A 16459-nucleotide genomic window follows, 5' to 3' on the forward strand; every position below is an offset into this window, starting at 1 on the left:
GAGGTTTCATGACTCAGCTGGCTTTGATCTGCAATGACCTAAAAGGGATTCTGCAGAAGACAGATAGTGGAGGAGAATTATGGTATCAGTCAGGTGGTCAAAGCGCATCCTCTCAACCATTCCTGGAGGAAACTGTGGGTCAACCTGTGGCACTGGCATCTTTATATCTGGTAACTCTGATGTCTCCTTCCTTATTCTTTTCTCCTTCCTGAGGAGATACTCTTCTTTCCATTTTGGAAATGAGTATCTTAGCAAAAGACTATAGAGAGAAACTACCTTAAAAATTAGAAATCAGACACCTTAAAATTCTTCTAAAATGATCACACAGTATGTCTTTATAGAAGAATAAGAAGAAAATAAAAAGACTAAGCTTAAAATCATAAATTACAATCATGCGCTATATAACAATGATTTGGTTAATCACCTACTGCATTAAAAATAGTGGTCCCATAGATTGTAATTAAGTTGAAAAATTTCTGTGGCCCACTGACATCATAGTCATCTTAATGTGAGAGCACAATTACTTTATTTTTTATAGGTGTAGTGTAGACTAAGTGTATAGTGTCTATAAAGTCTAAAGCAGTGTACAGTTACAACCTAGGCCCTCACATTTGCTCAACACTTACTCATTGATGCAGCAAAAGCAACTTTCAGTTCTGCAAACTCCGTTTTTGGTAAGTGGCCTATACAGGTGTATCATTTTTTAAAGTTCTTTTATACCATATTTTTACTGTAGGTTTACTATGTTTAGATATGCTTAGATACACAAAATACCTGCCATTGTGTTATAATTGCCTGCAATATCCAGGATAGTAACATTCTGTACAGGTTTGTACCTGAAAACAATAAGCTATAGCATATAGCCTAGGTGTGCAATAGGTTATAGCATCCCGCTTTCTGTAGGCATAGTCCATGATGTTTGCACAATGATGAAATTGTCTGAAGACACATTAATCTGAATGTATCCCCATCACTAAGTGATACATGACTGTACATGAAATCCAAAAAATAAACAGTATCTCCTTGGAGTGGTTTCTTCACTCTTGGCCCCTTCATCCTGCTCCCTATCTTTAAGTCAGTGGGCATCAGCTTAGACCTCTGGGCTTTGCTTAAAAGAATCCACATTAATTACTGCTCATCAGCATTCATCATGGTGACAGCTCCTGTTAGCAGTGCTGTTTATTTTGTTCTCACCCTTTCTGCTTGGCTGTCAAGTGGAAGAATTTTATGGTTCTTAAGGGAGCGATTCTTTGCTATGACCAGCTGGTTTGAGAAAATAAAAAAGTCTTCTTTTCAGTGTTGTACTGGCTTTGGTAATTCCTTGTAAATAAAATGGCACAAATGCAGCAATTAATAGTGTTTCTTAATTGAGTTCATAGCAGAGTTAAACCAACCAAAAAGCTGTTGAACAAAATCCTGAACTCTAATAGTATTTCAAGTGCTTTTTAGAGCTAAGGAAAAAACTTTATATTGTCTTACATAGATCATACTGATATATTGCTTGGCTTAAACTTTATAATAATGTGTTATTACTTTATAATATCATTTACATTTGTTTTGTATTACATGCTAATAAGTTGTATTTTGGACTTTTTGGATTCTTTTTTATTTCAAGAGTTTTCCTTAATTGTATCTTAAACTTGGTGTTTAGTAAAGATTGGTGCTAAACACTGAGTTTAGCTCATTAACTCAATGTCTTTGTTTTTGAAATAAGTTTATAATAACAGTAAAGACTGAACTTCAAATAATTAGATGCAGTTAAAAATACTGTAGTGGCATTAGGAGAGATTTGCTCTGTGGTAATATGTTTTTGGTAATTTTGGAAATATATATCACTGAGTAAAACTAAAAAAGCTAAATTAAAATATTTTTAAAAATCTTAAGCATCAAGTAGCTAACAGAGTAGTACAGAATTACTGGCCTCAGTCTAAAAGAAAAAGCCAAAATTTTGGAGACGTGAGACCAGAAATGAGGCATTCTTTTGTCAAGGGGGGCATTCAGGTACCCCAGAAATGGTTAAAATAGAAGAGAGATCTGACATCCTTATAGGGCTAAAGAAACAAATGCTCATGATTCTAAAAATAGTAAGTACAGATTAGAAATAAATCAGCTTTTGCCAAGACTTCAGTACCAATTGAAATAATTGTTTCTGCCTAATCTCAGAAACTAACATTTAATTAAGGTGACGGTATGCTGCCAAGTACCATCCAAAAATAATGCAAATATCTTCTGGAAAAAAATAACTTTTAACTCTGAAATTTATTCTGCAAATCTTTTATTTTTTAAATATAATGTCTCATACAATATCAAAGATATTTAGACATGCCAGTATAAATGACAAGATGAGTAAGAAATAGCACAAGAAATAAACTTGTTCTGTAGGGAGATGAAAGCCAACATTAAAACTTTTTAAATGAACCCCAGTAGAAATTCTAATCTTAATATTTCAATGAGTAAAATTAGAGTCCAGTGGATTAGCAGTAGATTACACTTAGCTTAAAAAGTGATATAGCAGTGGCCGGGTGTGGTGGCTCATGCCTGTAATCCCAGCACTTTGGGAGGCCGAGGTGGGCAGATCACGAGGTCAAGAGATTGATACCATCCTGGCCAACATGGTGAAACCCAGTCTGTACTAAAAAATACAAAAAAAAATCAGCTGGGCGTGGTGGTGTGCACCTGTAGTCCCAGCTAATTGGAAGACTGAGGCAGGAGAATTGCTTGACCCCAGGAGGCAGAGGTTGAAGTGAGCCAAGGTCGCACCACTGCACTCCAGCATGGCACCTGGTGATGGAGCGAGACTCTGTCTCAAAAAAAAAAAAAAAAACATTTAGTGGTTTGGAAGATGGCTTAGAATAAAATATCCTGAATGAAGATCAGGAGTTAAAAGAATTAAAAATACAGAAGAGGATGTAGTTAACTTAGAAGATGCAGGAAAAAACCTAACATGTCTTTAGTTGGAGTACAATGAAAAGAGAAGTAGAATAGAATGTGGCAGAGGTTATACTATTTAAAAACACAAGCTGAGATTTTTGAAACTAATAAAAAATTAATCCACAAAATTGAAGAACCCAGTAAATCCCAGGCAGAAAAGATAAATAGGAATCCACACCTAAACATATGTATATCTTCTATAATAAAAGTTAAAGCAATTAAACACCATAAAGAAAGTTTTAGAAACAGAATATGATAAGATTAGAAACAGATTTTTACCACCAAAGACTGTAAAAAAGATTACAAAGGACCAACAGATTAAAATAAAGAAACCAAGAGCAGCAATGGAAGTTAGAATAAGTGAATAATAAATAACTTGAGGAAAATAACTAAGCCAGAATTCCATACCTAGCTAAAGTATCCTTTGTTCCATTGTAGATCAACTGTGTTCTCTCTTTAGCTGTTCTAATAACTTGTATTTCTCGTTTTTCCAAAGTTTCTAGAGGTGTTTAAGTGCAGATTTCTGGTTTCTTGTTTCTGTTTCTTGGTTTAAATGTCATTTATTTGGAATTCATTCATTCTCTGAATTTTCCTTCTGTTATGGAAATTTTGTACTCATTATCATTCCTGTCACCTCTCTACCACTCTATTTATTTCCCTTTGGAATTATTTATGCACATACACACATTAGAATAGGATGGATGGATGGATGGATGGATGGATGGATGGATAGATAGACAGACACTCAACTTACAATGGGGTTAAATCCTAATAAACCCATTGTAAATTGAAAATATCCCTAACTGAAAAATTAATTTTCATCTTATTGTATTTTCAACTTATACACAACATGCTAAGATTGTCATTCATGCAGCATATTAAATGCAGTATCATATAGTTGAAAAAGAAATTGAGGATCATCTCTCTCTGTGTGTGTGTATGTGTGTGTGTGTGTGTATAATAAATTAATGAATGATGCTCTCTTTATACTTTTTGTCTTTTACAATTTCCTGTTAAAATGTTCTCCAACTCGGGCTGGGCGCGGTGGCTCAAGCCTTAATCCCAGCACTTTGGGAGGCCGAGGCAGGTGGATCACAAGGTCAAGAGATCAAGACCATCTTGGTCAACAAGGTGAAACCCCGTCTCTACTAAAAATACAAAAAATTAGCTGGACATGGTGGTGCGTGCCTGTGATCCCAGCTACTCAGGAGGCTGAGACAGGAGAATTGCCTGAACCCAGGAGGCGGAGGTTGCCGTGAGCCAAGATCGTGCTATTGCACTCCAGTCTGAGTAACGAGTGAAACTCCGTCTCAAAAAAAAAAAAAAAATGTTCTCCAACTCATCTTTTCATACTGCCACTCAGATGGTTACTTCAACTCTTCTTCCAGTTCAGTAATTTTCTATTCAGGTCTTTAAATCTGCCCCAACATTTGTACAATCAATTATTGTACAATTATTGTACAAATATTGTGTTTTTCATTTCCATTATTTTGGGATCTTTTCAAAATTTGTCTCGTCAATTTTCATAGTTTCAAATGCTTTTCTTGTATTCTAAACAGCCTTATCTTCTTTTAAGCTACATTAATTTATATGTTTTGCATCTGTTAATTCCAGGTTTTCTTCTATTGTAGGTTTGAGCGCCCTTTAAATGACTCATTGCAGTGTTTCTTTTCTTTCTTAGGTTAATTTTATTTCTAACTTTACAACCGTTGGAACATAACCATTATAAAAATTTGTGGCTCAGATTATATTTCTTTTTCCTTGAGAAAGGAGTGTCCATTACTTCAAATACTTCAAATTCTTCCCTCTCTTCTTTCCCTCCTCCCTCCCTCCCTCCCTCTCTCCCTCTCTCCCTCCCCCTTCCTCCTTCTTTTCTCCCTCCCTTCCTCTCTCCTTCCCTCTTCTTTTTTCTCTCACTCTTTTCCTTTCTCCTTTCTTTGTTTCCATACTTAACATGGAAAATTATTGCTCTGAAGCCATATTCATTCAAACTTATAGTTAGAAGTTATATTGGGTAAATTTTCTTTTTGTGTCTCTCTTATTGTTTCTTCATATTTCCTCTAAATCTAAAGTGAAATAAAAACAACGTTACTTTTTTCCTAATTTGTATTACACTTTTTAGGAAATTTAAAAATTCTCTTTATATAATTCTTGCAAATTTCTTCCCCAGTTTATTTTTAAAGAATTTATAATTTTGTTGCTATACTGTGTGACATTACCTGCAGTTACAATTTGATCTATTTTTTTAATAATGTTTGTCATAGGCACAAAATGTATTTGGCTAACTGACTATTCTTCAACATTTTCCATCTTTTTCTTTGGATTCGAATCAAAAGGGCACGTATATTTTATGATTTAATCATAAGATTCATCACCTCTGGCCTCAGTGGTAGATCCTATCAGTTAATTTGACACATATCAAAGCAAAAGTCTTTCTTTATAATATTTTAAATTGCTTCCTGAAGAGAGGTTGATCTAAGAATGTGTAAGTATGTGCTGCTTCCAGTAGCCAGGTTTTATATCACTTGCGAAAGCCTGTCTGGAAAAATAAACATATGAAAATAAGAGAATAAGAGATGAAAGATACGGATGTCTATTATGATCACTTTGTGCTGCTGAAATATACATATGTGAGACAATAAAGTAATTGATTTATTCATGCATATCTTTGGCTTTAGCTAGTTTAAGTTGTGTTTCTGGTATATCATAGGATAGGGTTCTATGCTTTTAAAAATAGATTGGGTAAGGGCTCTTCCATTTGATCACATCTTATAATTCAGACTTCTGCCTGGGCAGTACTGTTGTTCAGCCTTTTATGATTTCATATCAAAATTTTCATTTTCTCCTATAAGCAGAACCTTATTTTCCTTGATTTGATTGTCTTTAGAGTTCCTAGTCCCAGTAAATGGTGTATAAAGAATAAATTTACACAAATGAAAATTAATGGAGAATTTGTAGTGTCTCATTATTAAGCAAAACAAAGATAAAAAAGATTCTTAGAGTATTAGAGCAAAATATTTGAAAGATTAAGTAATTAATACTTTCCCTCCTGGGTCAACATATTTTTGTTTCTGAAGCCTCAGAAGGGTAAAGAGGCTTGTTAATGTTACTAAGTTGTGTGGCAGGGTCAGCTTTGTATGTGTCTTTGGTGTGTTTGAGGGCAGGAGTCGGGATGGTATTTTAAGGTTGGCAAATAAGTAAGGGAGGGGCTAGAGAAAAAGAAGAGATATGTTCTATGAAGCACAATTTTCAAATTAAAAAATAAAATACAAATCCTTCTTCAAAAATAAAATTGTGTTTCTATTGCTTGATGACAGGTATGTTAAAAATATTTTTGTCTTTTTAGAAAATCATCAATTTTGTCATAATAATAAAAATAAAATAGAGAAAATCTTAATCCCAAATCTATGTACCCCATTGTCATTGTTCTTTTCAGAATAAAATTTTCAATAATGATTGTAGTGCCCAGCATGATGTATTATATCCATTATCAATTTATTGCTTCCTAGCTCTCAATTTTCTTTTTATTTTTGTTTGAAAATTTACTTATTATACTTTAAGTTCTGGGGTATATGTGCAGATCATGCAGGATTGTTACATAGGTATACATATGCCATAGTGGTTTGCTGCATCCATCACCCTGCCATCTGCATTAGATATTTCTCCTAATTCTATCCCTCCCCAATCCACCCAGCCCTGATATCCCTCCCCTAGCTCCCCACCTCCCAGCAGGCCCCAGTGTATAATGCACCCCCTCCAGCTGTGCCCATGTGTTCTCTTTGTCCAACTCCCACCTACAAGTGAGAACATGCAGTGTCTGGTTTTCTATTCTGTATTAGTTTGCTGAGAATGATGGTTTCCAGCTTCTTCCATGTCTTTGCAAAAAACATGAACTCATCCTTTTTATGGCTGCATAGTATTCCATGGTTTCTATGTGCCACATTTTCTTTATCTCCTCTATCATTGATGGGCATTTAGGTTGGTTCCAAGTCTTTGCTATTCTGAGGAGTGCCACAATAAACATACATGTGCATGTGTCCTTATAATGTAGTGATTTATAATCCTTTGGATATATACCCAGTAATGGGATTGCTGGGTCAAACGGTAGTTCTATTTCTAAATCCCTGAGGAATCACAACACTGTCTTTACATGGTTGAACTAATTTTCACTCCCACCAATAGAGTAAAAGCATTCCTATTTCTCCACATCCTCTCCAGCATCTGTTGTCTCCCGATTTTTTAATGATAGCCATTCTAACTGGCATGAAATGGTATCTCAATGTGGTTTTGATTTGCATTTCTCTAATGACCAGTGATAATGAGCTTTTTTTCATATGTTTGTTAAATTTACAAAAAAAAAAAAAAAAAAGAGAGAGAGAGAGAGACAACCACATCACAAAGTGGGCAAAGAATATGAATAGCTCTCAATTTTCTTTCTTTCACCTTATTTTGCAGTACTGGATGTAAAGTTTGTAACCATTTCTCATTTTCAAGTCGGCACCATGTTAAGACTTTGCCCATAAAGGACACTGGGAGGTCACTGCAAGGCGTAATTGAGAAGAGGTTTTGCTTTCTAATTCCCTGTTTTGGAAAATACATTTTCTACTTTTTATCTTTTAAAAGAAAATATTATTATTACTGTGTTTCCTAACTCTGAAATCTGAATCATCTGTGGACCTACTTCTGTTATTTATTTATTTTCCTTGGTTCGTGGCCATATTTTATTGATTTTTTTGTATGTCTAGTGATTTTTAAATATGTTTGTCTGATGTTTTGTAACAAAACCCTGTAGAGTCTCCTTCAGATGATAACTTTCCCCATGGAGGATGTTTGATAATCTATCAGTAATGGAGCTGAGGCGAGCGATGCAGGGCTTTCATTTTGTGATAAGACTTACTTCACATCTAATTTGTTCCTTTTCCCTGAATGTGACCCTTGTGGGTTTTTCTTGAGAATAAGTATGCAGCTTTGTCTTCAGATCTCTGTCAGACTGTAAAATACATGTATGCTATTCAACAATTTCTGAATTAGTTTCTTATTGTTTAACCCTACAGGTTAAAAATTTGGAGATCTTGATTGGCTACCTGCTAATGTGTTTGAGGCAGCCACCATTTTAGACATGCAATTTGTCTCCCAAGCACCTTAAGACTAAAGAGATTTCATGCTGATATAGCAGATTATTCTGCCCCCAAAATCAGCCAGAATATGAGGAAACTTGGGATTCGCATTTGAAGGTCTTCGAGTTTTCAGCCCACCACAACAGTCCTGAATGAGCTCGATGCACTTCAGTGCTAGTTTCTATCTCCCACAGTTCTCTTCTCTCTGCTGGGAGCAATTTGGACTGTCTCCAGAATCAACAAAAACTTTTCAGTGGAGAAGATTGTTAATAACCACCTGGAAAGACCTGTGTCCCCCATAGCATTATAGTATGATGAAACATAATTTTTGTAGTTTATCTGCCTTCCTCTATTAATTTGTTTGAAAGTGTTGGAACTTCACAATCTACCATATCTGGTCTGAAAGCAAAAGTAACTGCTCTTCCCATTTATTTTCATTTGTTCTCTTTATTTTTCGGACCATCAATTACAAGTATGCCTTTTTTTTTTTTTTTTTTTTTTTTTTTTTTTTTTTTTTCTTTTTTGAGACAGAGTCTTGCTCTGTCATCCAGGCTGGAGTGCAGTGGTGCAGTCTCAGCTCACTGCAGCCTCACCTCCTAGCTGCAAGCAATTCTTCTGTCAGCCTTCTGAGTAGCTAGGTGGGACTACAGTCACATGCCACCCCTCCTGGCTAATTTTTGTATTTTTAGTAGAGATGGAATTTCACCATGTTGGCCAGGATGGTCTCGATCTCCTGACCTTGTGATAACCCGCTTTGGCCTCTCAAAGTGCTGGGATTACAGGAGTGAGCCACCTCACCCTGCCAATTACAAGTATTTCTAAGGAGAAGTTGACATTTGAGGGAAGGTTCTGTAATACATAACATCTTTTTTTTGAATAACAAGGTTTGGTGACTCTTCTGATTTTTGTATTGGGGCTGTTAGGTTCATCCTCTGGTTTATACCTTTTCTTTCCCATCAGGCCTGTAAGTGGTATCATTCTCTTTCAAGTTTCTTTACTTTCTCTCACAGTAGTGTTTTTCAAACATTACGGTGTCTGTGAGCAAACTGACAAACTCACCACATCATGCCTTTAGGTACCATAGTAATAATCAGTGTTCTGATCTCTGGCTCTTAGACCACTTCCCAAAATTCCCCCCAAATTTTTTATCTCAAGATAAAACTTGTGCTTTTTCAGGTGATCCTATTAATTTGTCTAGCATTAGAACCTTGTTGTATTTTCCCTTATCTTCAACCTTGCTGTATTTTCCCTTTTCGGTTAAACTTTATCTGTCTCTGTGTAGTGTTGTGAAATTGAAGAGTAGGTGCTATCATTTTCAAATATTATTTACATATAGGTAAAGAAATTTTGACATCTTTGTCTTCTTATTTTGATTATGTGTGATTTTTAGAGAAGATGGGAGGTTTGTTAATACCATTATCTTTTGAGATGCTGGATTTCATATTTTAGACTCATTTCCTTACTTTCATATCCTTGTCCTATAATTTGGGCCTTCAGTTAATAAAAAAAAAAACAATTATTTGTCCTTGTAATCTACTTCCTCATTATTCATTACATTCAAGTTACCTTGGATTCTTATTTCCATCTCCAAAACGTGGAAACTCATTTTATTCTTAAAATCTTTGCATATCTTATTCCCTCATTCTGAATGCTCTGGTATGGAATCTTCACACAGTTAAAACATTCCTTCCATTATCAAGATTTCTTCAGTACTCACCCATTCTGTCAGAGATATCAGGCCGTCCTAGTCTAAGTAGCCTCTGTGTCTCAATTAATATAACCATTCTTTTCCTACTATTATCCTGTCTCATTTTATTGATAACATTTTCACTATTTGCAAATTTATTAGCTTAATAAGAAATTTATTTATTTATATATTCATATATTTATAGTCTGCCTACTCTAATAAAAGAAAATCAATATAAGCAGATATTTTGTTAGTTAATATTGTATTTCCAGAACCTAGAATCATGCCTACACATAGTAGGTCTGTAACATCTTTGCCCAACCAACAGTTTTTTTTTTAAATCTGGTTTTGTTTTTGCCTGTGTATTCATAGTAGCACATTGAGAGAAATCTAATATTTCACCAGCAGACTGTGTCAACTTTGTATTCCATTTTGATTTATCACATCAGAAGTGTTGTAGGTTCTGTAAGTAGGATTACTAGATCATATTGAAGCTTTGAATTATTATTCAATGTATAGTTTTTGTTTAGACGTCACCTGAAAGTTATTTAAACTTCTGTCATTATCAATAAAGAAGCTTTTTATGTCATTCCGTCCTATGTGCAAGTTCAGAGGAAGACTTGCCTGCTTAAAAGCATTTCTTGTGATGTAGATTTTCTAAGCATCTCTGCGTGATTTCTCTCTATGAAAAACTCTGCAGGAATTATTATTTACTCAATATTCTTTACCTCAAAGCAACAAGCACTTTTAAAGAGCTCACTAACAAGATATAAACACAGCATTTATCATTTCACATGCGTTTTGCCTTTCTCTGAAATTCTTTCTCCTTAAACTTAAGTCTACAAGAAATCTTAGTCTTGAAATATCCATTAAAAAGTAGAAGTAAAAATGAGAAAATTGCACAACTGTATGGATAGTCTTCCTTTGAGCTCTGTAAGGTTCTCCATTTTTCCAAAATATTTGAGCCAAAGAAGGAAGAAGCAATTTGCCTGCTCCTGCTTTTAGCAATATTCCTGGGTAGAGTCCATTAAATAGAAAGAGAGAATGTGTATTTTCATTTGTTATTCCTGAAGGCAACATTTCATAGACATCCTTGTGCAATATTTTAAAGAGTCACTTTATATTATAGATAATCACAGTTAGTTATATTCAGAAATATGGGCAACTAAAGGATAATGGCATGGAGAATAATTATTACTCCAGCTATGTGATAATAATATATAGAATGTTATCAGTACATTGAAATAAATAGTCATATTTCCTGACTCTCCTAAGCAAATATTGCCAAAGTTACTGAACAATGTTTTATATATTAATCAAATATACTTGGATATTATTGTAATGCTATAACTAATAGAATATCTGAGAAGCCAAAAACACTTAACGTATGTTATCTCCTTGTGTAATTTATTTAAAGCATTCTTACATAGGAAAGAAAAATAGAGCAGTTTCTTCTTATGTATGCTTCTGTTTTCCCTGGTACCAATTGCCTGCTGTCAGTTGCAGTCTGAAAACATTAAGTGGAAAATTCAAGAAGTAAGCAATTTTTTTTCTGCCATTCTGATTAGCAAGATAAAATCTTGAGCTATCCTGCTCCCTGTGGACCAGGACATGAATCATTTCTCTGTCCAGGATATCCATACTTTATATGCTACCTCATCTTAGTCCTTTGGTAGCCATCTTGATTATTAGATTGAGAAAACATGGTATATACAGATGGTCCCTGACTTAGGATGGTTAGACCTACATTTTTTTTTTTAATTTACAAGGAGTTTATCGAGTTATTAAATGCATTGTTGACTTGACAGTATTTTCCATTTATGACACAGTTATCAGAGTGTAACCCCATAGCCAACTGAGAAAGATCTGTATAGGGTTTAGTGCTATCTGTGGTTTCAAGGATCCGGTAAGGTCTTGAAATAGATCCCCCACAGACAGGGAAAGACTACTGGGTAATAAAACTGAAGTTGCCATCTGGAAGTCATGCTTTGTTCTTGTTTCCTCCATTTCTATCACTTAAGTACAAAAATAATGAAAGTTTTTAAGGCAAAGTATTAAGTACAGCTAGAAAACATGGTCATGTGTTCCTCCTCAGAACTCCTGGGATTTTCTCACACATTGCTTTCCTACTTCTCCTTTGACTTATTTAAGCAGAATTCCATTTAATCTGATATATTTATTGTTGCTGTATGCATTCTCACCTCATTGAATTTATTCATATTGTGTTTTTTATCTTGAGCTATCTTTCTATATTTTATTTTTGGTTTACTCAATAACCTGACTGTAACACAATTAATAAAATTTTATAATAATGTCTAGTTTTACATAAAAGAATTGAAGATGCTATGAAGTAGTAAAATATAGATTTGGATTCTAAATGTCCTTTCATTCATTTTTCCTGTGGCAGTACTGGCGAACGTAGCTGCATAACTGTGGATGACACAGAAAGGGAGAATCAGCTGTGAGAGATTTCCAGCCATGATGGAAACAATGTGAGTAGAAAGATACTTTGTTTAAGAAAAGAATGAAATAATGACTATCATATAAAGATGAGCACAGTGTAAATATTTTATTTAATTTGGAGGCAAATGTGTTTTTCAACAGGGTATCCTCCACAGGACAGAAGTCACCTTGTCTTCTGTCTACAGACAAGAAATATTTTGTATTACTTACTATTGGTTATCTATGACTTACAGACTTATAGTTTCCATAAAATCAGAATCGTGTAATCTGCAGCATGCTACAGAGGGTGCATAGAGATTTCTATTGAAGTACAAATACTTTTCTGCAAATATAGGGTGACAATATACAGGAAAATATGCAGGTAATTCTGTCAGATAAAAGATAAAGTGAAACTAAAATTTCTCAGTGGTTGTTCAGAGGTTACAACCTTTGAAGACAGACTGGTAGTATTTCTTTCAGACAAAGATTAAACAAAGGATAGATTATTAGCAAAGTGTAGAAAATGTTGTGGTGATTTTGGATTTATATTACCTACCTATAGCATACTGGTTTATTATGTGGAGCATTTCATATTTAACTTGGATTTATATCACCAATATGAGCAAAGTAGAAAAGCATACACTATGTATACTATTTTTTTGTTGAACAGATGAAGTGAGGGGACAACTGAGGCAGTTACGTACATATTACAAATAAAAGAGGGACATATTATCACAGAAACTGTTGGATAATTCTCCCTCTGGCCTGTGGCCTAAAGTACATGTACAGATTAATAGAACACCCTCTTTTCTTTGGAATAATTGCCTCGGGTTTTGGCGTTAGTAGGTATTTGTCCAATCTGTTTGGTGGAGTTAGTCCAATTCTGAGTGAAAGTGAGGAGGCTGACTTCGCATTTATTATTTAATTTCCTCATAGCTCCTCATCACTTTGGCTGTGAAAGTCTGGCCTGTTGTTGCCAGTAGGGAAAGGGAGATCACCATTCTTTCCAAATAACATCATTTTCTAAATGACTATTGACATTATGAAACTATTTAGGCTAACCTATTAAAAACATAAAAAGTCAATCAAGTTAGCTTACTAACATTTACAGCAATATTATATTCAAGAGATTGAGAAGTTGACTTCTCAGTATGTTAATATGCAACTCTGAAAAGTAATACATGAATACCAAAATCCATACATTCAGCAAGAGCAAGCTGTCTAAACTGGGGTCCTCACAAGCACACACTTGGTTAGAATTAATAAATTACTTTCTAAATTAGTGTCAAAAGAAAAGATAGTTGTTTCTATTTAGCTCTGTCTATCATCCTCTCTGGTGTATTTTATCTGTGTTATTTACAGAGTATAATGTTGATCTCTGTATCTTCCCATTAGTATAATTTTTTATTTTAGCAAAATAAGACTATAAATCAATACCAGCTACAGTAGAAATGCAGTTATGTAGTGCTGTTTGAAGTTTGGTTACTATCATAAGCAATCTTTTATAAGATTCATTTTTCCCCCTTGTACATTTGTATACAAATTCTTTACTAGCCTACAGAAGAAATGTTTTAAAAATGATTATCTCTCCTTATAAATTTATTCTAACACTTTTTGTGGAGGGATAAAAATGCAATTTGTTGTTTTCTTTTATCCCACTGTGATAGCTTCATTGCCTCAAGGTTGGATATTATACAAAAAAAAGCATGTCATGAAATGTCTGAGTATCATAATATATTTGAATTATTAGAATAACTTTAGATACAAACTCAAAAATTGTGTTGATGTTATGCAAACTAAGTGTTTTTTTTGTCTATTTCAATATTTTTTTAAGTTTTTGAAATTTATTTTTCAATTGATATTTTTTAAACTTTTGACAATTTATTTTTCATAGACCTTTTCTTTAGTGAGAAGTGTATTCATATAGAGACTGCTTTGCAATGCAGGGACGTACATGTTGTGACCTTTAGCTACTTCTTAGACTCTTCAAAGAATGATATTTTTCATGGCTCCGTTTTTTGTTTTGACTGTTCTCTTCTTAAACAACAAGATGTTTTATCTATTACCATATGTACTAAAACATTTATAAACTAGACTAAGTAATATGATGCTATATGTCTCTTTAATATTGTCATCCAAAAATGAAATGTTTAAAATAATTGTGAAAATAATTTTATCAATTGTCCAAAAGTTAGAAGAATAACACTTTATTCAAGGACTGAAACAGTTAGATAAAAGATTACATTATCTTTTATTCACGCAACTCCTTGGAATGGGGATTAATGTGATTTTATAAGTAATTGAAGGATGTGTTTTACTTGACAAGAGTTTTCCATTTGCTTATATAAAATTTTTGCCACTTTTGTGAACAAAATGACAATGTATTTTCTCTTCAATATGATTGTATTATTATATTAGCTAAAGGTATAGTGTGAGTCTAGGCAAAGTATTCTTATCTTTCTGCACAGTTAGGACTTTCTGTGAAAATTTTACTGAAAGTTAGAACCTGAACTAAAAGACAGCCTTGGAAGTAAAATTACTCTGACTAGAAAGAGAACTCTAGATCAAGTTTTACTTCTCTAGAGGTATGTGTTTACATTTCAAGGAGGATGAGACACAAGACCATACAGATATTCTGAGGGTTTTGAAGCTTGAAGACATTAGTTTAATTTTCCCCCAGAAACATAAATTTACATTCCAAATGGAAGTAATCCAGGATTATTTTCCTTTGAGTTCTTAAGAGAAACATCTATTAAGAAGCAAAATATTTCATCTTTCTAGAATGGAATAGGTGACAACTGACCGACTGCTACATAATCTCCTAGATTCATATGGTTGGGGCTTCCGTGTATCTTGCCTCTCTGGTGCCTGTGAATGACCTCCTAACTTACTCTCACGGTGTTGCCCTGGAAGAAGATATTGGGAATTGGGTAACTGGCTTGGTTATTGTTTTAACTGGCTTGGTTATTGGCTTTCAGTGAATGAAAATATGCTTTGCTCCAAAAACCATGAGTATACATTCAGGATATTACTAATAACTATAGATATTAAAAACTTAACATGTAGTATTTCTAAACAGGTCATTATTTGAAGGTACCATTATTGTTAAATCCCTGGGGAAAATATTTTCAAGTTTCCAGTGTATTCCTAAATTTTCTAACTCTAGCTTGTCTTTGAAGCCACAATGAAGGATTATATTTAAACATCCGTTAAATCTCAGAAGGAATGCCTATAGAAGAGGTCAGATAAAATTTATAATGCTTGCTTAAGAAAATTGAAAGTTCTGTGAGCATTCATGAATTGCTCAACAATTTTTATATATAATAGTTTATCTTTCAGAACTTTCAGAAAAATGAGATAAATATATTGTAAAATATTTGGTAAAATATTTAAAATTGTGTTAATGATTGCCAGTGTTGCTGATCCTCAGTGAGACTCCCACAGGTCACAAAACAATTTACAAAGTCGCCAGAGTTTACCTTAAGATAACTCTACATGAGGTTCTTACTCAATTCCTCTATAAAAGTAGAAACCATGAATATTTGTCCCATGCAGCCACCTACAAAAAGCGAGAAAGCTAAGGTTAAACTGTAAGTTAACCCAGATACACTCAGAGACAAATCAAACAACTACCATAATTTGAGATTTCCATAGAGAGATTTTTACTATTGGTTGGTACTATGAGACAAATTAAACTGAAGTTATTAAGATCTAAGTTGCTATTCGAGGTATCCTTTTGAAATTTATATAGCATGTGTTTACTTTGGGACAGGTAGTTGTAAATTTCAATGTGTTTTAGGAAAGGAAGTCCAAGGGTGCCCTAAGAATTTTTAAAAATCAATTATTTTAAAGGCCAATTTTCAAAATTAACTGTAGAAATCACAAAATAAAATTAAAACCCTGAAAACCTTACATGTAAAGCCACTTCAGATACAAGTTTCCCTGGATACACAAAGATTACAGAAACTAAAATTTGTGTGGTCACTGTTATATAACAGTCTTCTTAATGATAGTGTGAGTGTTTATACTGCATGTAAATTTTTAAACCCCAAACTGTCTCTTTAATAAATTCAGCCTGATGCATCTTTTGAAGTTGAAAGATTTACTTGCTATTTTAATTGACTCAAAGGCAATATAGCTTTCTCTGGAACCATTGCCGAAAACAAATGACATGCCATTGGATCTATGATTTCAGTTCCTGGGGCAGTAGTATCTTCAAAGGGAAAAGCAATTGATTCATACTATGCAACCTCAGGCTAATTCTCTAATTAGGTGACAATTT

At 33.9% G+C, this 16459-nt stretch overlaps 1 long non-coding RNA gene across 1 annotated transcript in view; it reads left to right on the top strand.

Moving 5' to 3' along the window:
- LOC141582242 (uncharacterized) overlaps nt 1-12211 on the top strand; it is a 52013-nt gene extending 39802 nt beyond the window's left edge. Inside the window, exon 3 of the long non-coding RNA XR_012515055.1 lies at nt 12143-12211. This is a non-coding gene — a long non-coding RNA (uncharacterized LOC141582242). The remainder of the gene's footprint in view (nt 1-12142) is intronic.
- The last annotated feature ends 4248 nt before the right edge of the window (nt 12212-16459 follow it).

The sequence above is a fragment of the Saimiri boliviensis genome, chromosome 19 (genome assembly GCF_048565385.1).
Source record: "Saimiri boliviensis isolate mSaiBol1 chromosome 19, mSaiBol1.pri, whole genome shotgun sequence".
Lineage (NCBI taxonomy): Eukaryota > Metazoa > Chordata > Mammalia > Primates > Cebidae > Saimiri > Saimiri boliviensis.